General features: G+C 39.2%; 4 non-coding genes across 4 annotated transcripts; all 4 read right to left on the bottom strand.

The window, feature by feature from the left end:
• Positions 1-10,531: 10,531 nt before the first annotated feature.
• Positions 10,532-10,605, bottom strand: TRNAT-UGU (transfer RNA threonine (anticodon UGU)). The gene has a single exon. It is a non-coding gene; the product is annotated as a tRNA-Thr (tRNA).
• Positions 10,606-16,108: 5,503 nt separating this feature from the next.
• On the bottom strand, positions 16,109-16,182 carry TRNAT-UGU (transfer RNA threonine (anticodon UGU)). Its single transcript has one exon. It is a non-coding gene; the product is annotated as a tRNA-Thr (tRNA).
• A 5,276-nt stretch (positions 16,183-21,458) lies between these two features.
• Positions 21,459-21,532, bottom strand: TRNAT-UGU (transfer RNA threonine (anticodon UGU)). The gene has a single exon. It is a non-coding gene; the product is annotated as a tRNA-Thr (tRNA).
• Positions 21,533-25,500: 3,968 nt separating this feature from the next.
• On the bottom strand, positions 25,501-25,574 carry TRNAT-AGU (transfer RNA threonine (anticodon AGU)). The gene has a single exon. It is a non-coding gene; the product is annotated as a tRNA-Thr (tRNA).
• Between the last annotated feature and the right edge of the window lie 666 nt (positions 25,575-26,240).

Below are 26,240 nucleotides of genomic sequence, written 5' to 3'. Positions count from 1 at the left end.
CAAGCATTTCAAAATAAAACCAGTGGAATTACACTTCTAACTCTGCAAAGTTTGATAGCAGCTTTCTTAAAAAGGAAGATAAACTTTCAAGCTTGACGTATCTACCGCTTTGGCTAGAAATGAAAACAAAACAATACAACATGAAACAAGCAGATTAACCCCTTCACCCCAAAGCCTGATTTCACCTAAGTGACAGGGCCAATTTTTACAATTCTGACCACTGTCACTTTATGAGGTCATAACTCTGAAACGCTTCAACGGATCCTGGTGATTCTGACACTGTTTTCTCGTGACATATTGTACTTCATGATAGTGGTAAAACTTCTTCGATATGACTTGCATTTATTTGTGAAAAAAACAAAAATTTGTCGGAAATTATGAAAATTTAGCAATTTTCAAACTCTAAGTTTTTATGCCCTTAAATTAGAGAGTTATATCACATAATATAGTTAATAAACAACATTTCCCACATGTCTGCTTTACATCAGCACAATTTTGGAAACATAACTTTTTTTTGTTAGGACGTTATAAGGGTTAAAAGTTGACCAGCGATTTCTCATTTTTGCAACAAAATTTGCAAAACCATTTTTTTACGGACCACCTCACACTTGAAGTGACTTTGAGGGGTCTATATGACAGAAAATGCCCAAAAGTGACACCATTCTAAAAACTGCACCCCTCAAGGTACTCAAAACCACATTCAAAAAGTTTATTAACCCTTCAGGTGCTTCACAGGAATTTTTTGAATGTTTAAAAAAATTGAACATTTAACTTTTTTTTCACAAAATTTTTACTTCAGGTCCAATTTGTTTCATTTTACCAAGGGTAACAGGAGAAATTGGACCACAAAATTCGTTGTACAATTTGTCCTGAGTACGCCGATACCCCATATGTGGGGGTAAACCACTGTTTGGGCACATGGCAGAGCTCAGAAGGGAAGGAGCGCCATTTGACTTTTCAATGCAAGATTTGCTGGAATTGAGATCGGAGCCCATGTCACGATTGGAGAGCCCCTGATGTGCCTAAACAGTGGAAACCCCCACAAGTGACACCATTTTGGAAAGTAGACCCCCTAAGGAACTAATCTAGATGTGTGGTGAGCACTTTGAACCTCCAAGTGCTTCACAGAAGTTTATAATGTAGAGCCGTAAAAAAAAATTTTTTATTAATTTTCACAAAAAATGATCTTTTTGCCCCAAATGTTTTATTTTCCCAAGGGTAAAAGGATAAATTGGACCCCAAAAGTTGTTGTGCAATTTGTCCTGAGTACGTCGATACTTCATATATGGGGATAAACCACTGTTTGAGCGCATGGCAGAGCTCGGAAGGGAAGGAGTGCCATTTGACTTTTCAATGCAAAATTGGCTGGAATTGAGATCGGATGCCATGTCGCATTTGGAGAGCCCCTGACGTGCCTTAACAGTGGAAACCCCCCACAAGTGACCCCATTTTGGAAAGAAGACCCCCTAAGGAACTTATCTAGATGTGTGGTGAGCACTTTTAACCCCCAATTGTTTCACTAAAGTTTAGAATGTAGCATTGTGAAAATTAAAAAATCATTATTTCTTTCCACAAAATGATGTTTTAGCCCGAAATTTTTTTTTCCCAAGGGTAACAGGAGAAATTGGACCACAAATGTTATTGTACAATTTGTCCTGAGTACGCTGATACCCCACATGTGGGGGGGAACCACAGTTTGAGTGCATGGCAGAGCTCGGAAGGGAAGGAGCACCGTTTGAAATGCAGACTTAGATGGAATGGACTGCAGGTGTCATGTTGCATTTGCAGAGCCCCTGATGTACCTAAACAGTAGAAACCCACCACAAGTGACCCCATATTGGAAACTAGACCCCCCAAGGAACTTATCTAGATGTGTTGTGAGAGCTTTGAACCAACAAGTGTTTCACTACAGTTTATAACGCAGAGCTGTGAAAATAAAAAATATTTTTTTTTCCACGAAAATGATATTTTATCCCCTATGTTTTTATTTTCCCAAGGGTAACAGGACAAATTGGACCCCAAAAGTTTTTGTCCAACTTGTCCTGAGAACGCTGATACCCCATATGTTGGGGGGAACCACTGTTTGGGTGCACGGCAGAGCTCGGAAGGGAAGGAGCGCCATTTGAAATGCAGACTTAGATGGATTGGTCAGTAGGTGTCATGTTGCATTTGCAGAGCCCCTGATGTACCTAAACAGTAGAAACCCCCCACAAGTGACCCCATATTGGAAACTAGACCCCCCAAGGAACTTATCTAGATGTGTTGTGAGAGCTTTGAACCAACAAGTGTTTCACTACAGTTTATAACGCAGAGCCGTGAAAATAGAAAATATTTTTTTTTCCACGAAAATGATATTTTATCCCCTATGTTTTTATTTTCCCAAGGGTAACAGGACAAATTGGACCCCAAAAGTTGTTGTCCAACTTGTCCTGAGAATGCTGATACCCCATATGTTGGGGGGAACCACTGTTTGGGTGCACGGCAGAGCTCGGAAGGGAAGGAGCGCCATTTGAAATGCAGACTTAGATGGATTGGTCTGTAGGCGTCATGTTGCATTTGCAGAGCCCCTGATGTACCTAAACAGTAGAAACCCCCCACAAGTGACCCCATATTGGAAACTAGACCCCCCAAGGAACTTATCTAGATGTGTTGTGAGAGCTTTGAACCAACAAGTGTTTCACTACAGTTTATAACGCAGAGCCGTGAAAATAAAAAATATTTTTTTTTCCACGAAAATGATATTTTATCCCCTATGTTTTTATTTTCCCAAGGGTAACAGGACAAATTGGACCCCAAAAGTTGTTGTCCAACTTGTCCTGAGAACGCTGATACCCCATATGTTGGGGGGAACCACTGTTTGGGCACACAGGAGAACTCGGAAGGGAAGGAGCCCTGTTTTACTTTTTCAAAGCAGAATTGGCTGGAATTGAGATCGGACGCCATGTCGCGTTTGGAGAGCCCCTGATGTGCCTAAACAGTGGAAACCCCCAATTATAACTGAAACCCTAACCCCAACCCTAGCCCTAGCCCTAACCCTAGCCCTAACCCTAGCCCTAACCCTAGCCCTAGCCCTAACCCTAGCCCTAACCCTAGCACTAATGGGAAAATGGAAATAAATACATTTTTTTACATTTTATTATTTTTCCCTAACTAAGGGGGTGATGAAGGGGGGTTTGATTTACTTTTATAGCGTTTTTTTGGCGGATTTTTATGATTGGCAGCTGTCACACACTAAAAGACGCTTTTTATTGCAAAAAATAGTTTTTGCATCACCACATTTTGAGAGCTATAATTTATCCATATTTTGGCCCACAGAATCATATGAGGTCTTGTTTTTTGCGGGACGAGTTGACGTTTTTATTGGTAACATTTTCGGGCAGATGACATTTTTTGATCGCTTTTTATTCCGATTTTTGGGAGGCGGAATGAACAAAAACCAGCAATTCCTGAATTTCTTTTAGGGGGGGCGTTTATACCGTTCCACGTGTGGTAAAATGGATAAAGCAGTTTTATTCTTCGGGTCAGTACGATTACAGCGATACCTCATTTATGTAATTTCTTTTATGTTTTGGCGCTTTTACACAATAAAAACTATTTTATATAAAAAAATAATTGTTTTTGCATCGCATTATTCTGAGAGCTATAACTTTTTTATTTTTCTGCTGATGATGCTGCATGGCGGCTTCTTTTTGCGGGACAAGATGACGTTTTCAGCGGTACCATGGTTATTTATATCCGTTGTTTTGATCGCGTGTTATTCCACTTTTTGTTCGCCTGTATGATAATAAAACGTTGTTTTTTGCCTTGTTTTTTTTTTTTTTTTTTTGCGGTGTTCACTGAAGGGGTTAACTAGTGGGACAGTTTTATAGAGCGGGTCGTTACGGACGCGGCGATACCAAATATGTGTACATTTATTGTTTTGTTTTTTTTTTTACATAAATAAATGGATTTATTGGGAAATGTTTTTTTTTTTGGGGGGGGGATTTTTTTTTATTTTTTTTTACACATTCTATTTTTTTTTTTTTAACTTTCTAACATTGTCCCAGGGTGGGACATCTCTGTATTAGATCAGATCGTTGATCTGACACTGTGCATAGCACAGTGTCAGATCAACGATCTGACAGGCAGCTTAGCTGGCTCTCCAGCGCCTGCTCTCAGCAGGCGCCGGCTAGCCAGGTCACTTCATGACCCGGAAGGGGTCCGGCGGCCATCTTGGATCCGGGGACTCCTTCCGGGTCACCGGAGCAACGCGATCTCATTGCGTTGCTCCGGTGGGAGAGCGCAAGGAGCCCCCGTCCCTGCGCGATCCCCCTCTATGTCGCTGTCACTACTGACAGCGGCATCAGAGGGGTTAAATGCCCGCGATCGGCGATAGCGCCGATCGTGGGCATTGCTGCGGGGTGTCAGCTGTCATATACAGCTGACCCCCGCACCCGATCACCGCGGCGCTCAGCGCGAGACCGCGGTGATCGGTGCGCCGTACTAGTACTGCTGCTGGCACTAATGCAGTGCCGGCAGCGCAGTACTAGTACGGCGCATGTCGCGAAGGGGTTAAGGGCCAAAAAGGAAGAAAGATGGCATCAAGCATGACAACTTAAAACCAGTGGATTTTATTTTGAAATTTATCCTCTTTATGCATCTGACTCTCTAAGCAGGCTTTCTAAAGTATCACACCTTTTTGTCCTTTGGCTTAGTTGGTCTAAGCGCCTTTTTAGTAAACAGAAAATCTTGATTTTGAATGTCAGCAGTGGTTTTCTTTCTTCATCTCAGTTTGGGTGAGTAGTATATAAGGGCCAAAAAGGAAGAAAGATGGCATGAAGCATGACAACTTAAAACCAATGGATTTTATTTTGAAATTCCTCCTCTTTATGCATCTGACTCGCTAAGCAGGCTTTCTAAAGTATCACACCTTTTTGTCCTTTGGCTTAGTTGGTCTAAGCGCCTGTTTAGTAAACAGAAAATCTTGATTTCGAACGTCAGCAGTGGTTTTATTTCTTCATCTCAGTTTTGGTCATTTTAGCCAAAAAAAAGTGGACTTTTGTTCTTGTATGACATTAAACAAGTCTTTACCACGGTCATAACATAGTGCAGTTGAGAGAAAAAAAATCTCTGCTGTCGAAACGCTTAAAAAGGAATTAGACGATATAACTTTCTTTAGAGAATAAAGGATGGCATCAAGCATTTCAAAATAAAACCAGTGGAATTACACTTCTAACTCTGCAAAGTTTGATAGCAGCTTTCTTAAAAAGGAAGATAAACATTCAAGCTTGACGTATCTACCGCTTTGGCTAGAAATGAAAACAAAACAATACAACATGAAACAAGCAGATTAAACCGACGAGGATGGGATTTGAACCCATGCATGCAGAGCACAATGGATTAGCAGTCCATCGCCTTAACCACTCGGCCACCTCGTCTACATGGTGCACATGCGCTAAGGAGAAAAGATGTAATGATTATTTTTACGGGTCAGTGTGTTTTCGTTGAAGATATTACAGTGTCTATTCTTTACAGTTAGATTGGGGCAAACTCTTTTGGCCCTGCTGTGGCATTCCTTCAATCTGCCTATTCTGTGTCATAACTTGGAAGAAAAACAAGTACCAAATTGAAGCTGTGCTAGAAGATGGATCATTCAATTATGGAACTTCAAAACACAAGGCCTTGTCATCGATCCAGATTCTATTGCATTCTGCAAATTGTCAATGTCGTTGAATGAATGCTATTCATAATTTCCTTGGTTTCTTAATTGTCATGACTGAGAATGAAATCCTGTTCCACGTTTCTGTGTGCATGGAATGAAACTCAACTCAATGTTGTCTTGTTAAGTTAACCACTTGAAAGGTTTGATCGGTGCTTACATCTTCCCTAGAGTTCATAGGCTTTCCAGCTTGTGGTGCTGTGGCTTAGTTGGTTAAAGCGCCTGTCTAGTAAACAGGAGATCCTGAGTTCGAATCTCAGGAGTGTCTTGTTTTCATCATCTCAATAAGAAACTTCCTATCTTAAAAATGGGAATTTCACTTGCATGAAACCTCAAATTTACCTTGGCTACGTCTTTACTGATAGTGCAATTGTGAGATGAAGAATGTCTTCTGTATAAGGGCCAAAAAGGAAGAAAGATGGCATCAAGCATGACAACTTAAAACCAGTGGATTTTATTTTGAAATTCCTCCTCTTTATGCATCTGACTCGCTAAGCAGGCTTTCTAAAGTATCACACCTTTTTGTCCTTTGGCTTAGTTGGTCTAAGCGCCTGTTTAGTAAACAGAAAATCTTGATTTCGAACGTCAGCAGTGGTCTTCTTTCTACATCTCAGTTTAGGTCATTTTAGCCAAAAAAAAGTGGACTTTTGTTCTTGCATGACAAAGGAATTAGACGATATAACTTTCTTTAGAGAATAAAGGATGGCATCAAGCATTTCAAAATAAAACCAGTGGAATTACACTTCTAACTCTGCAAAGTTTGATAGCAGCTTTCTTAAAAAGGAAGATAAACTTTCAAGCTTGACGTATCTACAGCTTTGGCTAGAAATGAAAACAAAACAATACAACATGAAACAAGCAAATTAAACCAACGAGGATGGGATTTGAACCCATGCATGCAGAGCACAATGGAATAGCAGTCCATCGCCTTAACCACTCGGCCACCTCGCGCACATGCGCTAAAGAGAAAAGATGTAATGATTATTTTTACGGGTCAGTGTGTTTTCGTTGAAGATTTTACAGTGTCTATTCTTTACAGTTAGATTGGGGCAGTATGCAGTAGATTCTGGTTCAATGACAAGGCCTTATGTTTTGAAATTCTATAGTTGAATGATCCATCTTTTAGCACAGCTTCAATTTGGGACTTGTTTTTCTTCACAGAATAGGCAGATTGAAGGAATGCCACGGCAAGGCCAAAAGGAGGAAAAATTAGGAAAGATTGAAAAGTTGGAATTAAGACCCTGAGGACTGGTTCATTTCTTATGCAGCAGAAATTCTTAATATCACCATTGCATTATTAGTAGAGACGTAGCCACAGAAAATTTGAGTTATAAGTCATTGAAATTCCCATTTCTTAGATAGGAAGTTTGTTTCTGAGATGAATGATGAAAACAAGGCACTGCTGAGATTTGAACTCAGGGTCTCCTGTTTACAAGACGTGCACTTCAGACAACCAAGCCACAGCGCCACAAGCTTTCCGCGTGAAATGCAGTGCACACATAAGAACCAATCGAGCATTTCAAGTGGTTAACTTAGCGAAACAACATTGAGTTAAGTTGTGTCCCATGCACATCAAAAACGTGGAACAGGATTTTATTTTCAGTCATGACAATTAAGAAACCAAGTAAATTATGAATAGCATTCATTCAAAACCCTGAGCACTGGTTCATTTCTTATGCAGAAGAAACTCTAAGTTTCACAATTGCACTATCAGTAGAGACGTAGCCATGGTAAGTTTGAGGTTGTACGTCAATGGAATTCCCATTTTTAAGATAGGAAGTTTGTTTCTGAGATGATGAAAACAAGTCACTGCTGAGATTCGAACTTAAGATCTCCTGTTTACAAGACAGGCGCTTTAACCAACTAAGCCACAGCGCCACAAAATTTCCACGTGAAATGCAGGGAACACATAAGAACCAATCGAACATTTCAAGTGGTTAACTTAGCGAAACAACATTGATTTGAGTTGTATTCCATGCACAGCAAAAACGTGGAACAGGATTTCATTTCCAGTCATGACAATTAAGAAAAAAAGTAAATTATGAATAGCATTCATTCAACGACATTGACAATTTGCAGTATGCAATAGATTCTGGTTCAAAGACAAGGCCTTATGTTTTGAAATTCTATAATTGAATGATCCATCTTTTAGCACAGCTTCAATTTGGGACTTGTTTTTCTTCCAAGTTATGACACAGAGTAGGCAGATTGAAGGAATGCCACGGCAGGGCCAAAAGGAGGAAAAATTAGGAAAGATTGAAAAGTTGGATTTAAGACCCTGAGGACTGGTTCATTTCTTATGCAGAAGAAACTCTTAAAATCACAATTGCATTATTAGTAGAGACGTAGCCACAGAAAATTTGAGTTATACGTCATTGAAATTCCCATTTCTTAGATAGGAAGTTTGTTTCTGAGATGATGAAAACAAGGCACTGCTGAGATTTGAACTCAGTGTCTCCTGTTTACAAGACAGGCACTTAAGACAACTAAGCCACAGCGCTACATACTTACCACATGTATTAAAACCCTGAGCACTGGTTCATTTCTTATGCAGAAGAAACTCTAAATTTCACAATTGCACTATCAGCATTGACGTAGCCATGGTAAGTTTGAGGTTGTACGTCAATGGAATTCCCATTTTTAAGATAGGAAGTTTGTTTCTGAGATGATGAAAACAAGGCACTGCTGAGATTCGAACTCAGGATCTCCTGTTTACAAGACAGGCGCTTAAACCAACTAGGCCACAGCGCCACAAAATTTCCACGTGAAATGCAGGGAACACATAAGAACCAATCAAGCATTTCAAGTGGTTAACTTAGCGAAACAACATTGAGTTGAGTTGAATTCCATGCACAGCAAAAACGTGGAATACGATTTTATTTTTAGTCGTGACAATTAAGAAACTAAGTAAATTATGAATAGCATTCATTCAAAACCCTGAGCACTGGTTCATTTCTTATGCAGAAGAAACTCTAAGTTTCACAATTGCACTATCAGTAGAGACGTAGCCATGGTAAGTTTGAGGTTGTACGTCAATGGAATTCCCATTTTTAAGATAGGAAGTTTGTTTCTGAGATGATGAAAACAAGGCACTGCTGAGATTCGAACTTAGGATCTCCTGTTTACAAGACAGGCGCTTTAACCAACTAAGCCACAGCGCCACAAAATTTCCATGTGAAATGCAGGGAACACATAAGAACCAATCGAACATTTCAAGTGGTTAACTTAGCGAAACAACATTGATTTGAGTTGTATTCCATGCACAGCAAAAACGTGGAACAGGATTTCATTTCCAGTCATGACAATTAAGAAAAAAAGTAAATTATGAATAGCATTCATTCAACGACATTGACAATTTGCAGTATGCAATAGATTCTGGTTCAATGACAAGGCCTTATGTTTTGAAATTCTATAATTAAATGATCCATCTTTTAGCACAGCTTCAATTTGGGACTTGTTTTTCTTCCTAGTTATGACACAGAATAGGCAGATTGAAGGAATGCCACGGCAGGGCCAAAAGGAGGAAAAATTAGGAAAGATTGAAAAGTTGGAGTTAAGACCCTGAGGACTGGTTCATTTCTTATGCAGAAGAAATTCTTAAAATCACAATTACATTATTAGTAGAAACGTAACCACAGAAAATTTGAGTTATACGTCATTGCAATTCTTATTTCTTAAATAGGAAGTTTGTTTCTGAGATGATGAAAACAAGGCACTGCTGAGATTTGAACTCAGGGTCTCCTGTTTACAAGGCAGGCACTTTAGACAACTAAGCCACAGCGCTACATACTTACCACATGTATTAAAACCCTGAGCACTGGTTCATTTCTTATGCAGAAGAAACTCTAAATTTCACAATTGCACTATCAGCATTGACGTAGCCATGGTAAGTTTGAGGTTGTACGTCAATGGAATTCCCATTTTTAAGATAGGAAGTTTGTTTCTGAGATGATGAAAGCAAGGCACTGCTGAGATTCGAACTCAGGATCTCCTGTTTACAAGACAGGCGCTTAAACCAACTAGGCCACAGCGCCACAAAATTTCCACGTGAAATGCAGGGAACACATAAGAACCAATCAAGCATTTCAAGTGGTTAACTTAGCGAAACAACATTGAGTTGAGTTGAATTCCATGCACAGCAAAAACGTGGAATACGATTTTATTTTTAGTCGTGACAATTAAGAAAAAAAGTAAATTATGAATAGCATTCATTCAACGACATTGACAATTTGCAGTATGCAATAGATTCTCGTTCAATGACAAGGCCTTATGTTTTGAAATTCTATAATTAAATGATCCATCTTTTAGCACAGCTTCAATTTGGGACTTGTTTTTCTTCCTAGTTATGACACAGAATAGGCAGATTGAAGGAATGCCACGGCAGGGCCAAAAGGAGGAAAAATTAGGAAAGATTGAAAAGTTGGAGTTAAGACCCCGAGGACTGGTTCATTTCTTATGCAGAAGAAATTCTTAAAATCACAATTACATTATTAGTAGAAACGTAACCACAGAAAATTTGAGTTATACGTCATTGCAATTCTCATTTCTTTGATAGGAAGTTTGTTTCTGAGATGATGAAAACAAGGCACTGCTGAGATTTGAACTCAGGGTCTCCTGTTTACAATACAGGCACTTTAGACAACTAAGCCACAGCGCTACGTACTTACCACATGTATTAATACCCTGAGCACTGCTTCATTTCTTATGCAGAAGAAACTCTAAATTTCACAATTGCACTATCAGTGGAGACATAGCCATGCTAAGTTTGAGGTTGTACGTCAATGGAATTCCCAATTTTAAGATAGGAAGTTTGTTTCTGAGATGATGAAAACAAGGCACTGCTGAGATTCGAACTCAGGATCTCCTGTTTACAAGACAGGCGCTTTAACCAACTAAGCCACAGCGCCACAAGCTTTCCACGTGAAATACAGGGAACACATAAGAACCAATCGAACATTTCAAGTGGTTAACTTAGCGAAACAACATTGAGTTGAGTTGTATTCCATGCACAGCAAAAACGTGGAACAGGATTTCATTTCCAGTCATGACAATTAAGAAAAAAAGTAAATTATGAATAGCATTCATTCAACGACATCGACAATTTGCAGTATGCAATAGATTCTGGTTCAATGACAAGGCCTTATGTTTTGAAATTCTATAATTTAATGATCCATCTTTTAGCACAGCTTCAATTTGGGACTTGTTTTTCTTCCAAGTTATGACACAGAGTAGGCAGATTGAAGGAATGCCACGGCAGGGCCAAAAGGAGGAAAAATTAGGAAAGATTGAAAAGTTGGATTTAAGACCCTGAGGACTGGTTCATTTCTTATGCAGAAGAAATTCTTAAAATCACAATTGCATTATTAGTAGAGACGTAGCCACAGAAAATTTGAGTTATACGTCATTGAAATTCCCATTTCTTAGATAGGAAGTTTGTTTCTGAGATGATGAAAACAAGGCACTGCTGAGATTTGAACTCAGTGTCTCCTGTTTACAAGACAGGCACTTAAGACAACTAAGCCACAGCGCTACATACTTACCACATGTATTAAAACCCTGAGCACTGGTTCATTTCTTATGCAGAAGAAACTCTAAATTTCACAATTGCACTATCAGCATTGACGTAGCCATGGTAAGTTTGAGGTTGTACGTCAATGGAATTCCCATTTTTAAGATAGGAAGTTTGTTTCTGAGATGATGAAAACAAGGCACTGCTAAGATTCGAACTCAGGATCTCCTGTTTACAAGACAGGCGCTTTAACCAACTAGGCCACAGCGCCACAAAATTTCCACGTGAAATGCAGGGAACACATAAGAACCAATCAAGCATTTCAAGTGGTTAACTTAGCGAAACAACATTGAGTTGAGTTGAATTCCATGCACAGCAAAAACGTGGAATACGATTTTATTTTTAGTCGTGACAATTAAGAAACTAAGTAAATTATGAATAGCATTCATTCAAAACCCTGAGCACTGGTTCATTTCTTATGCAGAAGAAACTCTAAATTTCACTATCAGTAGAGACATAGCCATGGTAAGTTTGAGGTTGTACGTCAATGGAATTCCCATTTTTATGATAGGAAGTTTGTCTCTGAGATGATGAAAACAAGGCACTGCTGAGATTCGAACTCAGGATCTCCTGTTTACAAGTTAGGCGCTTTAACCAACTAAGCCACAGCGCCACAAAATTTCCACGTGAAATGCAGGGAACACATAAGAACCAATCAAGCATTTCAAGAGGGGACGGGAAGAAAAACATTAGACTTGAACAAAGAAGATCCAGGAAAACATACTCAGAAGGGAGGTAAGAACATTTCTAAAACAATCCACAGCGAGGAGATTGGAACAAATCAAAATCCTCTAAACTGCATGCTCGCAAACGCCAGAAGCCTGACAAACAAGATGGAAGAACTAGAAGCAGAAATATCTACAGGTAACTTTGACATAGTGGGAATAACCGAGACATGGTTAGATGAAAGCTATGACTGGGCAGTTAACTTACAGGGTTACAGTCAGTTTAGAAAGGATCGTAAAAATCGGAGAGGAGGAGGGGTTTGTCTCTATGTAAAGTCTTGTCTAAAGTCCACTTTAAGGGAGGATATTAGCGAAGGGAATGAGGAAGTCGAGTCCATATGGGTCGAAATTCATGGAGGGAAAAATGGTAACAAAATTCTCATTGGGGTCTGTTACAAACCCCCAAATATAACAGAAACCATGGAAAGTCTACTTCTAAAGCAGATAGATGAAGCTGCAACCCATAATGAGGTCCTGGTTATGGGGGACTTTAACTACCCGGATATTAACTGGGAAACAGAAACCTGTGAAACCCATAAAGGCAACAGGTTTCTGCTAATAACCAAGAAAAATTATCTTTCACAATTGGTGCAGAATCCAACCAGAGGAGCAGCACTTTTAGACCTAATACTATCTAATAGACCTGACAGAATAACAAATCTGCAGGTGGTCGGGCATCTAGGAAATAGCGACCACAATATTGTACAGTTTCACCTGTCTTTCACTAGGGGGACTTGTCAGGGAGTCACAAAAACACTGAACTTTAGGAAGGCAAAGTTTGACCAGCTTAGAGATGCCCTTAATCTGGTAGACTGGGACAATATCCTCAGAAATAAGAATACAGATAATAAATGGGAAATGTTTAAGAACATCCTAAATAGGCAGTGTAAGCGGTTTATACCTTGTGGGAATAAAAGGACTAGAAATAGGAAAAACCCAATGTGGTTAAACAAAGAAGTAAGACAGGCAATTAACAGTAAAAAGAAAGCATTTGCACTACTAAAGAAGGATGGCACCATTGAAGCTCTAAAAAACTATAGGGAGAAAAATACTTTATCTAAAAAACTAATTAAAGCTGCCAAAAAGGAAACAGAGAAGCACATTGCTAAGGAGAGTAAAACTAATCCCAAACTGTTCTTCAACTATATCAATAGTAAAAGAATAAAAACAGAAAATGTAAGCCCCTTAAAAAATAGTGAGGAAAGAATGGTTGTAGATGACGAGGAAAAAGCTAACATATTAAACACCTTCTTCTCCACGGTATTCACGGTGGAAAATGAAATGCTAGGTGAAATCCCAAGAAACAATGAAAACCCTATATTAAGGGTCACCAATCTAACCCAAGAAGAGGTGCGAAACCGGCTAAATAAGATTAAAATAGATAAATCTCCGGGTCCGGATGGCATACACCCACGAGTACTAAGAGAACTAAGTAATGTAATAGATAAACCATTATTTCTTATTTTTAGGGACTCTATAGCGACAGGGTCTGTTCCGCAGGATTGGCGCATAGCAAATGTGGTGCCAATATTCAAAAAGGGCTCTAAAAGTGAACCTGGAAATTATAGGCCAGTAAGTCTAACCTCTATTGTTGGTAAAATATTTGAAGGGTTTCTGAGGGATGTTATTCTGGATTATCTCAATGAGAATAACTGTTTAACTCCATATCAGCATGGGTTTATGAGAAATCGCTCCTGTCAAACCAATCTAATCAGTTTTTATGAAGAGGTAAGCTATAGGCTGGACCACGGTGAGTCATTGGACGTGGTATATCTCGATTTTTCCAAAGCGTTTGATACCGTGCCGCACAAGAGGTTGGTACACAAAATGAGAATGCTTGGTCTGGGGGAAAATGTGTGTAAATGGGTTAGTAACTGGCTTAGTGATAGAAAGCAGAGGGTGGTTATAAATGGTATAGTCTCTAACTGGGTCGCTGTGACCAGTGGGGTACCGCAGGGGTCAGTATTGGGACCTGTTCTCTTCAACATATTCATTAATGATCTGGTAGAAGGTTTACACAGTAAAATATCGATATTTGCAGATGATACAAAACTATGTAAAGCAGTTAATACAAGAGAAGATAGTATTCTGCTACAGATGGATCTGGATAAGTTGGAAACTTGGGCTGAAAGGTGGCAGATGAGGTTTAACAATGATAAATGTAAGGTTATACACATGGGAAGAAGGAATCAATGTCACCATTACACACTGAATGGGAAACCACTGGGTAAATCTGACAGGGAGAAGGACTTGGGGATCCTAGTTAATGATAAACTTACCTGGAGCAGCCAGTGCCAGGCAGCAGCTGCCAAGGCAAACAGGATCATGGGGTGCATTAAAAGAGGTCTGGATACACATGATGAGAGCATTATACTGCCTCTGTACAAATCCCTAGTTAGACCGCACATGGAGTACTGTGTCCAGTTTTGGGCACCGGTGCTCAGGAAGGATATAATGGAACTAGAGAGAGTACAAAGGAGGGCAACAAAATTAATAAAGGGGATGGGAGAACTACAATACCCAGATAGATTAGCGAAATTAGGATTATTTAGTCTAGAAAAAAGACGACTGAGGGGCGATCTAATAACCATGTATAAGTATATAAGGGGACAATACAAATATCTCGCTGAGGATCTGTTTATACCAAGGAAGGTGACGGGCACAAGGGGGCATTCTTTGCGTCTGGAGGAGAGAAGGTTTTTCCACCAACATAGAAGAGGATTCTTTACTGTTAGGGCAGTGAGAATCTGGAATTGCTTGCCTGAGGAGGTGGTGATGGCGAACTCAGTCGAGGGGTTCAAGAGAGGCCTGGATGTCTTCCTGGAGCAGAACAATATTGTATCATACAATTAGGTTCTGTAGAAGGACGTAGATCTGGGGATTTATTATGATGGAATATAGGCTGAACTGGATGGACAAATGTCTTTTTTCGGCCTTACTAACTATGTTACTATGTTACTATGTTACTAAGTGGTTAACTTAGCGAAACAACATTGAGTTGAGTTGCATTCCATGCACAGCAAAAACATGGAACAGGATTTTATTTTCAGTCATGACAATTAAGAAACCAAGTAAATTATGAATAGCATTCATTCAAATCCCTGAGCACTGGTTCATTTCTTATGCAGAAGAAACTCTAAATTTCACTATCAGTAGAGACACAGCCATGGTAAGTATGAGGTTGTACGTCAATGGAATTCCCATTTTTAAGATAGGAAGTTTGTTTCTGAGATGATGAAAACAAGGCACTGCTGAGATTCGAACTTAGGATCTCCTGTTTACAAGACAGGCGCTTTAACCAACTAAGCCACAGCGCCACAAAATTTCCACGTGAAATGCAGGGAACACATAAGAACCAATCGAACATTTCAAGTGGTTAACTTAGCGAAACAACATTGAGTTGAGTTGTATTCCATGCACAGCAAAAACGTGGAACAGGATTTCATTTCCAGTCATGACAATTAAGAAAAAAAGTAAATTATGAACAGCATTCATTCAACGACATTGACAATTTGCAGTATGCAATAGATTCTGGTTCAATGACAAGGCCTTATGTTTTGAAATTCTATAATAGAATGATCCATCTTTTAGCACAGCTTCAATTTGGGACTTGTTTTTCTTCCAAGTTATGACACAGAATAGGCAGATTGAAGGAATGCCACGGCAGGGCTAAAAGGAGGAAAAATTAGGAAAGATTGAAAAGTTGGATTTAAGACCCTGAGGACTGGTTCATTTTTTATGCAGAAGAAATTCTTAAAATCACAATTGCATTATTAGTAGAAACGTAACCACAGAAAATTTGAGTTATACGTCATTGAAATTCTCATTTCTTAGATAGGAAGTTTGTTTCTGAGATGATGAAAAAAAGGCACTGCTGAGATTTGAACTCAGGGTCTCCTGTTTACAAGACAGGCACTTTAGACAACTAAGCCACAGAGCTACGTACTTACCACATGTAGTAAAACCCTGAGCACTGCTTCATTTCTTATGCAGAAGAAACTCTAAATTTCACAATTGCACTATCAGTAGAGACATAGCCATGCTAAGTTTGAGGTTGTACGTCAATGGAATTCCCATTTTTAAGATAGGAAGTTTGTTTCTGAGATGATGAAAACAAGGCACTGCTGAGATTCGAACTCAGGATCTCCTGTTTACAAGACAGGCGCTTTAACCAACTAAGCCACAGCGCCACAAAATTTCCACGTGAAATGCAGGGAACACATAAGAACCAATCGAAAATTTCAAGTGGTTAACTTAGCGAAACAACATTGAGTTGAGTTGTATTCCATGCACAGCAAAAACGTGGAACAGGATTTCATTTCCAGTCATGACAATTAAGAAAAAAAAGAAGACACAAAAGAGAATAGTAAAACCAAAAACACTCAGTTTGAAAAAATGTTGCAGTAATCCGCAAGTGCTAGTAAAAGATGTAAAAAACAGGGTATTTGGTTGATAAGTTTTTTGCAAAAAATGTATACTAAGCTGCTCTACCAATCTTCACGGTATACCCTTATCAGAGCAGTCCTAACTAATGTATGCAATCCCTATCTCATGTATTTAAAAACCTGATCATCTGTATATAACCTGTGTGAACAGGGTTCAGAGAGGAAAAATCCATGTGTGCATACAGGGCAGAACAAGCTGTTCTGTGTCTTCAGGTTTCTTGGTGGTGTGTGAACATGATCATACAGACTTGTTCACTGTGCAGGTAGCCCATGTGTTCCTGTTTCCATAATTGTTCTCTTGTGTCTACAAGACTGGGGAGTTCCACCACTCCTCTTGGGCTATCTGCACTGAAGCTGTTCTGCCCTGTATGCACACATGGATTTTTCCTCTCTGAACCCTGTTCACACAGGTTATATACAGATGATCAGGTTTTTAAATACATCAGATAGGGATTGCATACATTAGTTAGGACTGCTCTGATAAGGGTATACCGTGAAGATTGGTAGAGCAGCTTAGTATACATTTTTTGCAAAAAACGTATCAACCAAATACCCTGTTTTTTACATCTTTTACTAGCACTTGCGGATTACTGCAACATTTTTTCAAACTGAGTGTTTTTGGTTTTACTATTCTCTTTTGTGTCTTCAGGTTTCTTGGTGGTGTGTGAACATGATCATACAGACTTGTTCACTGTGCAGGTAGCCCATGTGTTCCTGTTTCCATAATTGTTCTCTTGTGTCTACAAGACTGGGGAGTTCCACCACTCCTCTTGGGCTATCTGCACAGAAGCTGTTCTGCCCTGTATGCACACATGGATTTTTCCTCTCTGAACCCTGTTCACACAGGTTATATACAGATGATCAGGTTTTTAAATACATCAGATAGGGATTGCATACATTAGTTAGGACTGCTCTGATAAGGGTATACCGTGAAGATTGGTAGAGCAGCTTAGTATACATTTTTTGCAAAAAACGTATCAACCAAATACCCTGTTTTTTACATCTTTTACTAGCACTTGCGGATTACTGCAACATTTTTTCAAACTGAGTGTTTTTGGTTTTACTATTCTCTTTTGTGTCTTCAGGTTTCTTGGTGGTGTGTGAACATGATCATACAGACTTGTTCACTGTGCAGGTAGCCCATGTGTTCCTGTTTCCATAATTGTTCTCTTGTGTCTACAAGACTGGGGAGTTCCACCACTCCTCTTGGGCTATCTGCACTGAATCTGTTCTGCCCTGTATGCACACATGGATTTTTCCTCTCTGAACCCTGTTCACACAGGTTATATACAGATGATCAGGTTTTTAAATACATCAGATAGGGATTGCATACATTAGTTAGGACTGCTCTGATAAGGGTATACCGTAAAGATTGGTAGAGCAGCTTAGTATACATTTTTTGCAAAAAACGTATCAACCAAATACCCTGTTTTTTACATCTTTTACTAGCACTTGCGGATTACTGCAACATTTTTTCAAACTGAGTGTTTTTGGTTTTACTATTCTCTTTTATGTCTTCAGGTTTCTTGGTGGTGTGTGAACATGATCATACAGACTTGTTCACTGTGCAGGTAGCCCATGTGTTCCTGTTTCCATAATTGTTCTCTTGTGTCTACAAGACTGGGGAGTTCCACCACTCCTCTTGGGCTATCTGCACAGAAGCTGTTCTGCCCTGTATGCACACATGGATTTTTCCTCTCTGAACCCTGTTCACACAGGTTATATACAGATGATCAGGTTTTTAAATACATCAGATAGGGATTGCATACATTAGTTAGGACTGCTCTGATAAGGGTATACCGTGAAGATTGGTAGAGCAGCTTAGTATACATTTTTTGCAAAAAACGTATCAACCAAATACCCTGTTTTTTACATCTTTTACTAGCACTTGCGGATTACTGCAACATTTTTTCAAACTGAGTGTTTTTGGTTTTACTATTCTCTTTTGTGTCTTCAGGTTTCTTGGTGGTGTGTGAACATGATCATACAGACTTGTTCACTGTGCAGGTAGCCCATGTGTTCCTGTTTCCATAATTGTTCTCTTGTATCTACAAGACTGGGGAGTTCCACCACTCCTCTTGGGCTATCTGCACTGAAGCTGTTCTGCCCTGTATGCACACATGGATTTTTCCTCCCTGAACCCTGTTCACACAGGTTATATACAGATGATCAGGTTTTTAAATACATCAGATAGGGATTGCATACATTAGTTAGGACTGCTCTGATAAGGGTATACCGTGAAAATTGGTAGAGCAGCTTAGTATACATTTTTTGCAAAAAACGTATCAACCAAATACCCTGTTTTTTACATCTTTTACTAGCACTTGCGGATTACTGCAACATTTTTTCAAACTGAGTGTTTTTGGTTTTACTATTCTCTTTTGTGTCTTCAGGTTTCTTGGTGGTGTGTGAACATGATCATACAGACTTGTTCACTGTGCAGGTAGCCCATGTGTTCCTGTTTCCATAATTGTTCTCTTGTGTCTACAAGACTGGGGAGTTCCACCACTCCTCTTGGGCTATCTGCACAGAAGCTGTTCTGCCCTGTATGCACACATGGATTTTTCCTCTCTGAACCCTGTTCACACAGGTTATATACAGATGATCAGGTTTTTAAATACATCAGATAGGGATTGCATACATTAGTTAGGACTGCTCTGATAAGGGTATACCGTGAAGATTGGTAGAGCAGCTTAGTATAGATTTTTTGCAAAAAACGTATCAACCAAATACCCTGTTTTTTACATCTTTTACTAGCACTTGCGGATTACTGCAACATTTTTTCAAACTGAGTGTTTTTGGTTTTACTATTCTCTTTTGTGTCTTCAGGTTTCTTGGTGGTGTGTGAACATGATCATACAGACTTGTTCACTGTGCAGGTAGCCCATGTGTTCCTGTTTCCATAATTGTTCTCTTGTGTCTACAAGACTGGGGAGTTCCACCACTCCTCTTGGGCTATCTGCACAGAAGCTGTTCTGCCCTGTATGCACACATGGATTTTTCCTCTCTGAACCCTGTTCACACAGGTTATATACAGATGATCAGGTTTTTAAATACATCAGATAGGGATTGCATACATTAGTTAGGACTGCTCTGATAAGGGTATACCGTGAAGATTGGTAGAGCAGCTTAGTATACATTTTTTGCAAAAAACGTATCAACCAAATACCCTGTTTTTTACATCTTTTACTAGCACTTGCGGATTACTGCAACATTTTTTCAAACTGAGTGTTTTTGGTTTTACTATTCTCTTTTGTGTCTTCAGGTTTCTTGGTGGTGTGTGAACATGATCATACAGACTTGTTCACTGTGCAGGTAGCCCATGTGTTCCTGTTTCCATAATTGTTCTCTTGTGTCTACAAGACTGGGGAGTTCCACCACTCCTCTTGGGCTATCTGCACAGAAGCTGTTCTGCCCTGTATGCACACATGGATTTTTCCTCTCTGAACCCTGTTCACACAGGTTATATACAGATGATCAGGTTTTTAAATACATCAGATAGGGATTGCATACATTAGTTAGGACTGCTCTGATAAGGGTATACCGTGAAGATTGGTAGAGCAGCTTAGTATACATTTTTTGCAAAAAACGTATCAACCAAATACCCTGTTTTTTACATCTTTTACTAGCACTTGCGGATTACTGCAACATTTTTTCAAACTGAGTGTTTTTGGTTTTACTATTCTCTTTTGTGTCTTCAGGTTTCTTGGTGGTGTGTGAACATGATCATACAGACTTGTTCACTGTGCAGGTAGCCCATGTGTTCCTGTTTCCATAATTGTTCTCTTGTGTCTACAAGACTGGGGAGTTCCACCACTCCTCTTGGGCTATCTGCACAGAAGCTGTTCTGCCCTGTATGCACACATGGATTTTTCCTCTCTGAACCCTGTTCACACAGGTTATATACAGATGATCAGGTTTTTAAATACATCAGATAGGGATTGCATACATTAGTTAGGACTGCTCTGATAAGGGTATACCGTGAAGATTGGTAGAGCAGCTTAGTATAGATTTTTTGCAAAAAACGTATCAACCAAATACCCTGTTTTTTACATCTTTTACTAGCACTTGCGGATTACTGCAACATTTTTTCAAACTGAGTGTTTTTGGTTTTACTATTCTCTTTTGTGTCTTCAGGTTTCTTGGTGGTGTGTGAACATGATCATACAGACTTGTTCACTGTGCAGGTAGCCCATGTGTTCCTGTTTCCATAATTAAGAAAAAAAGTAAATTATGAATAGCATTCATTCAACGACATTGACAATTTGCAGTATGCAATAGATTCTGGTTCAATGACAAGGCCTTATGTTTTGAAATTCTATAATAGAATGATCCATCTTTTAGCACAGCTTCAATTTGGGACTTGTTTTTCTTCCAAGTTATGACACAGAATAGGCAGATTGAAGGAATGCCACAGCAGGGCTAAAAGGAGGAAAAATTAGGAAAGATTGAAAAGTTGGAGTTAAGACCCTGAGGACTGGTTCATTTCTTATGCAGAAGAAATTCTTAAAATCACAATTGCATTATTAGTAGAGACGTAGCCATGGAAAATTTGAGTTATACGTCATTGAAATTCCCATTTCTTAGATAGGAAGTTTGTTTCTGAGATGATGAAAACAAGGCACTGCTGAGATTCGAACTCAGTATCTCCTGTTTACAAGACAGGCGCTTTAACCAACTAAGCCACAGCGCCACAAGCTTTCCGCGTGAAATGCAGGGCACACATAAGAACCAATCGAGCATTTCAAGTGGTTAACTTAGCGAAACAACATTGAGTTGAGTTGTATTCCATGCACAGCAAAAACGTGGAACAGGATTTTATTTTCAGTCATGACAATTATGAAACCAAGTCAATTATGAATAGCATTCATTCAAAACCCTGAGCACTGGTTCATTTCTTATGCAGAAGAAACTCTAAATTTCACTATCAGTAGAGACATAGCCATGGTAAGTTTGAGGTTGTACGTCAATGGAATTCCCATTTTTATGATAGGAAGTTTGTTTCTGAGATGATGAAAACAAGGCACTGCTGAGATTCGAACTCAGGATCTCCTGTTTACAAGACAGGCGCTTTAACCAACTAAGCCACAGCGCCACAAAATTTCCACGTGAAATGCAGGGAACACATAAGAACCAATCAAGCATTTCAAGTGGTTAACTTAGCGAAACAACATTGAGTTGAGTTGCATTCAATGCACAGCAAAAACATGGAACAGGATTTTATTTTCAGTCATGACAATTAAGAAACCAAGTAAATTATGAATAGCATTCATTCAAAACCCTGAGCACTGGTTCATTTCTTATGCAGAAGAAACTCTAAATTTCACTATCAGTAGAGACACAGTCATGGTAAGTTTGAGGTTGTACGTCAATGGAATTCCCATTTTTAAGATGGGAAGTTTGTTTCTGAGATGATGAAAACAAGGCACTGCTGAGATTCGAACTTAGGATCTCCTGTTTACAAGACAGGCGCTTTAACCAACTAAGCCACAGCGCCACAAGCTTTCCACGTGAAATGCAGGGAACACATAAGAACCAATCGAACATTTCAAGTGGTTAACTTAGCGAAACAACATTGAGTTGAGTTGTATTCCATGCACAGCAAAAACGTGGAACAGGATTTCATTTCCAGTCATGACAATTAAGAAAAAAAAGAAGACACAAAAGAGAATAGTAAAACCAAAAACACTCAGTTTGAAAAAATGTTGCAGTAATCCGCAAGTGCTAGTAAAAGATGTAAAAAACAGGGTATTTGGTTGATACGTTTTTTGCAAAAAATGTATACTAAGCTGCTCTACCAATCTTCACGGTATACCCTTATCAGAGCAGTCCTAACTAATGTATGCAATCCCTATCTCATGTATTTAAAAACCTGATCATCTGTATATAACCTGTGTGAACAGGGTTCAGAGAGGAAAAATCCATGTGTGCATACAGGGCAGAACAAGCTGTTCTGTGTCTTCAGGTTTCTTGGTGGTGTGTGAACATGATCATACAGACTTGTTCACTGTGCAGGTAGCCCATGTGTTCCTGTTTCCATAATTGTTCTCTTGTGTCTACAAGACTGGGGAGTTCCACCACTCCTCTTGGGCTATCTGCACAGAAGCTGTTCTGCCCTGTATGCACACATGGATTTTTCCTCTCTGAACCCTGTTCACACAGGTTATATACAGATGATCAGGTTTTTAAATACATCAGATAGGGATTGCATACATTAGTTAGGACTGCTCTGATAAGGGTATACCGTGAAGATTGGTAGAGCAGCTTAGTATACATTTTTTGCAAAAAACGTATCAACCAAATACCCTGTTTTTTACATCTTTTACTAGCACTTGCGGATTACTGCAACATTTTTTCAAACTGAGTGTTTTTGGTTTTACTATTCTCTTTTGTGTCTTCAGGTTTCTTGGTGGTGTGTGAACATGATCATACAGACTTGTTCACGGTGCAGGTAGCCCATGTGTTCCTGTTTCCATAATTGTTCTCTTGTGTCTACAAGACTGGGGAGTTCCACCACTCCTCTTGGGCTATCTGCACTGAAGCTGTTCTGCCCTGTATGCACACATGGATTTTTCCTCTCTGAACCCTGTTCACACAGGTTATATACAGATGATCAGGTTTTTAAATACATCAGATAGGGATTGCATACATTAGTTAGGACTGCTCTGATAAGGGTATACCGTGAAGATTGGTAGAGCAGCTTAGTATACATTTTTTGCAAAAAACGTATCAACCAAATACCCTGTTTTTTACATCTTTTACTAGCACTTGCGGATTACTGCAACATTTTTTCAAACTGAGTGTTTTTGGTTTTACTATTCTCTTTTGTGTCTTCAGGTTTCTTGGTGGTGTGTGCACATGATCATACAGACTTGTTCACTGTGCAGGTAGCCCATGTGTTCCTGTTTCCATAATTGTTCTCTTGTATCTACAAGACTGGGGAGTTCCACCACTCCTCTTGGGCTATCTGCACTGAAGCTGTTCTGCCCTGTATGCACACATGGATTTTTCCTCCCTGAACCCTGTTCACACAGGTTATATACAGATGATCAGGTTTTTAAATACATCAGATAGGGATTGCATACATTAGTTAGGACTGCTCTGATAAGGGTATACCGTGAAAATTGGTAGAGCAGCTTAGTATACATTTTTTGCAAAAAACGTATCAACCAAATACCCTGTTTTTTACATCTTTTACTAGCACTTGCGGATTACTGCAACATTTTTTCAAACTGAGTGTTTTTGGTTTTACTATTCTCTTTTGTGTCTTCAGGTTTCTTGGTGGTGTGTGAACATGATCATACAGACTTGTTCACTGTGCAGGTAGCCCATGTGTTCCTGTTTCCATAATTGTTCTCTTGTGTCTACAAGACTGGGGAGTTCCACCACTCCTCTTGGGCTATCTGCACAGAAGATGTTCTGCCCTGTATGCACACATGGATTTTTCCTCTCTGAACCCTGTTCACACAGGTTATATACAGATGATCAGGTTTTTAAATACATCAGATAGGGATTGCATACATTAGTTAGGACTGCTCTGATAAGGGTATACCGTGAAGATTGGTAGAGCAGCTTAGTATACATTTTTTGCAAAAAACGTATCAACCAAATACCCTGTTTTTTACATCTTTTACTAGCACTTGCGGATTACTGCAACATTTTTTCAAACTGAGTGTTTTTGGTTTTACTATTCTCTTTTGTGTCTTCAGGTTTCTTGGTGGTGTGTGAACATGATCATACAGACTTGTTCACTGTGCAGGTAGCCCATGTGTTCCTGTTTCCATAATTGTTCTCTTGTGTCTACAAGACTGGGGAGTTCCACCACTCCTCTTGGGCTATCTGCACAGAAGCTGTTCTGCCCTGTATGCACACATGGATTTTTCCTCTCTGAACCCTGTTCACACAGGTTATATACAGATGATCAGGTTTTTAAATACATCAGATAGGGATTGCATACATTAGTTAGGACTGCTCTGATAAGGGTATACCGTGAAGATTGGTAGAGCAGCTTAGTATACATTTTTTGCAAAAAACGTATCAACCAAATACCCTGTTTTTTACATCTTTTACTAGCACTTGCGGATTACTGCAACATTTTTTCAAACTGAGTGTTTTTGGTTTTACTATTCTCTTTTGTGTCTTCAGGTTTCTTGGTGGTGTGTGAACATGATCATACAGACTTGTTCACTGTGCAGGTAGCCCATGTGTTCCTGTTTCCATAATTGTTCTCTTGTGTCTACAAGACTGGGGAGTTCCACCACTCCTCTTGGGCTATCTGCACAGAAGCTGTTCTGCCCTGTATGCACACATGGATTTTTCCTCTCTGAACCCTGTTCACACAGGTTATATACAGATGATCAGGTTTTTAAATACATCAGATAGGGATTGCATACATTAGTTAGGACTGCTCTGATAAGGGTATACCGTGAAGATTGGTAGAGCAGCTTAGTATACATTTTTTGCAAAAAACGTATCAACCAAATACCCTGTTTTTTACATCTTTTACTAGCACTTGCGGATTACTGCAACATTTTTTCAAACTGAGTGTTTTTGGTTTTACTATTCTCTTTTGTGTCTTCAGGTTTCTTGGTGGTGTGTGAACATGATCATACAGACTTGTTCACTGTGCAGGTAGCCCATGTGTTCCTGTTTCCATAATTAAGAAAAAAAGTAAATTATGAATAGCATTCATTCAACGACATTGACAATTTGCAGTATGCAATAGATTCTGGTTCAATGACAAGGCCTTATGTTTTGAAATTCTATAATAGAATGATCCATCTTTTAGCACAGCTTCAATTTGGGACTTGTTTTTCTTCCAAGTTATGACACAGAATAGGCAGATTGAAGGAATGCCACAGCAGGGCTAAAAGGAGGAAAAATTAGGAAAGATTGAAAAGTTGGAGTTAAGACCCTGAGGACTGGTTCATTTCTTATGCAGAAGAAATTCTTAAAATCACAATTGCATTATTAGTAGAGACGTAGCCATGGAAAATTTGAGTTATACGTCATTGAAATTCCCATTTCTTAGATAGGAAGTTTGTTTCTGAGATGATGAAAACAAGGCACTGCTGAGATTCGAACTCAGGATCTCCTGTTTACTAGACAGGCGCTTTAACCAACTAAGCCACAGCGCCACAAAATTTCCACGTGAAATGCAGGGAACACATAAGAACCAATCAAGCATTTCAAGTGGTTAACTTAGCGAAACAACATTGAGTTGAGTTGCATTCAATGCACAGCAAAAACATGGAACAGGATTTTATTTTCAGTCATGACAATTAAGAAACCAAGTAAATTATGAATAGCATTCATTCAAAACCCTGAGCACTGGTTCATTTCTTATGCAGAAGAAACTCTAAATTTCACTATCAGTAGAGACACAGTCATGGTAAGTTTGAGGATGTACGTCAATGGAATTCCCATTTTTAAGATGGGAAGTTTGTTTCTGAGATGATGAAAACAAGGCACTGCTGAGATTCGAACTTAGGATCTCCTGTTTACAAGACAGGCGCTTTAACCAACTAAGCCACAGCGCCACAAGATTTCCACGTGAAATGCAGGGAACACATAAGAACGAATCGAACATTTCAAGTGGTTAACTTAGCGAAACAACATTGAGTTGAGTTGTATTCCATGCACAGCAAAAACGTGGAACAGGATTTCATTTCCAGTCATGACAATTAAGAAAAAAAGTAAATTGTGAATAGCATTCATTCAACGACATCGACAATTTGCAGTATGCAATAGATTCTGGTTCAATGACAAGGCCTTATGTTTTGAAATTCTATAATTGAATGATC

Source organism: Ranitomeya imitator, chromosome 7 (genome assembly GCF_032444005.1).
Source record: "Ranitomeya imitator isolate aRanImi1 chromosome 7, aRanImi1.pri, whole genome shotgun sequence".
Taxonomy (NCBI): domain Eukaryota; kingdom Metazoa; phylum Chordata; class Amphibia; order Anura; family Dendrobatidae; genus Ranitomeya; species Ranitomeya imitator.
Note: the sequence above shows the minus strand (reverse complement) of the source record. Positions and strands in the feature narration are given on the sequence as shown.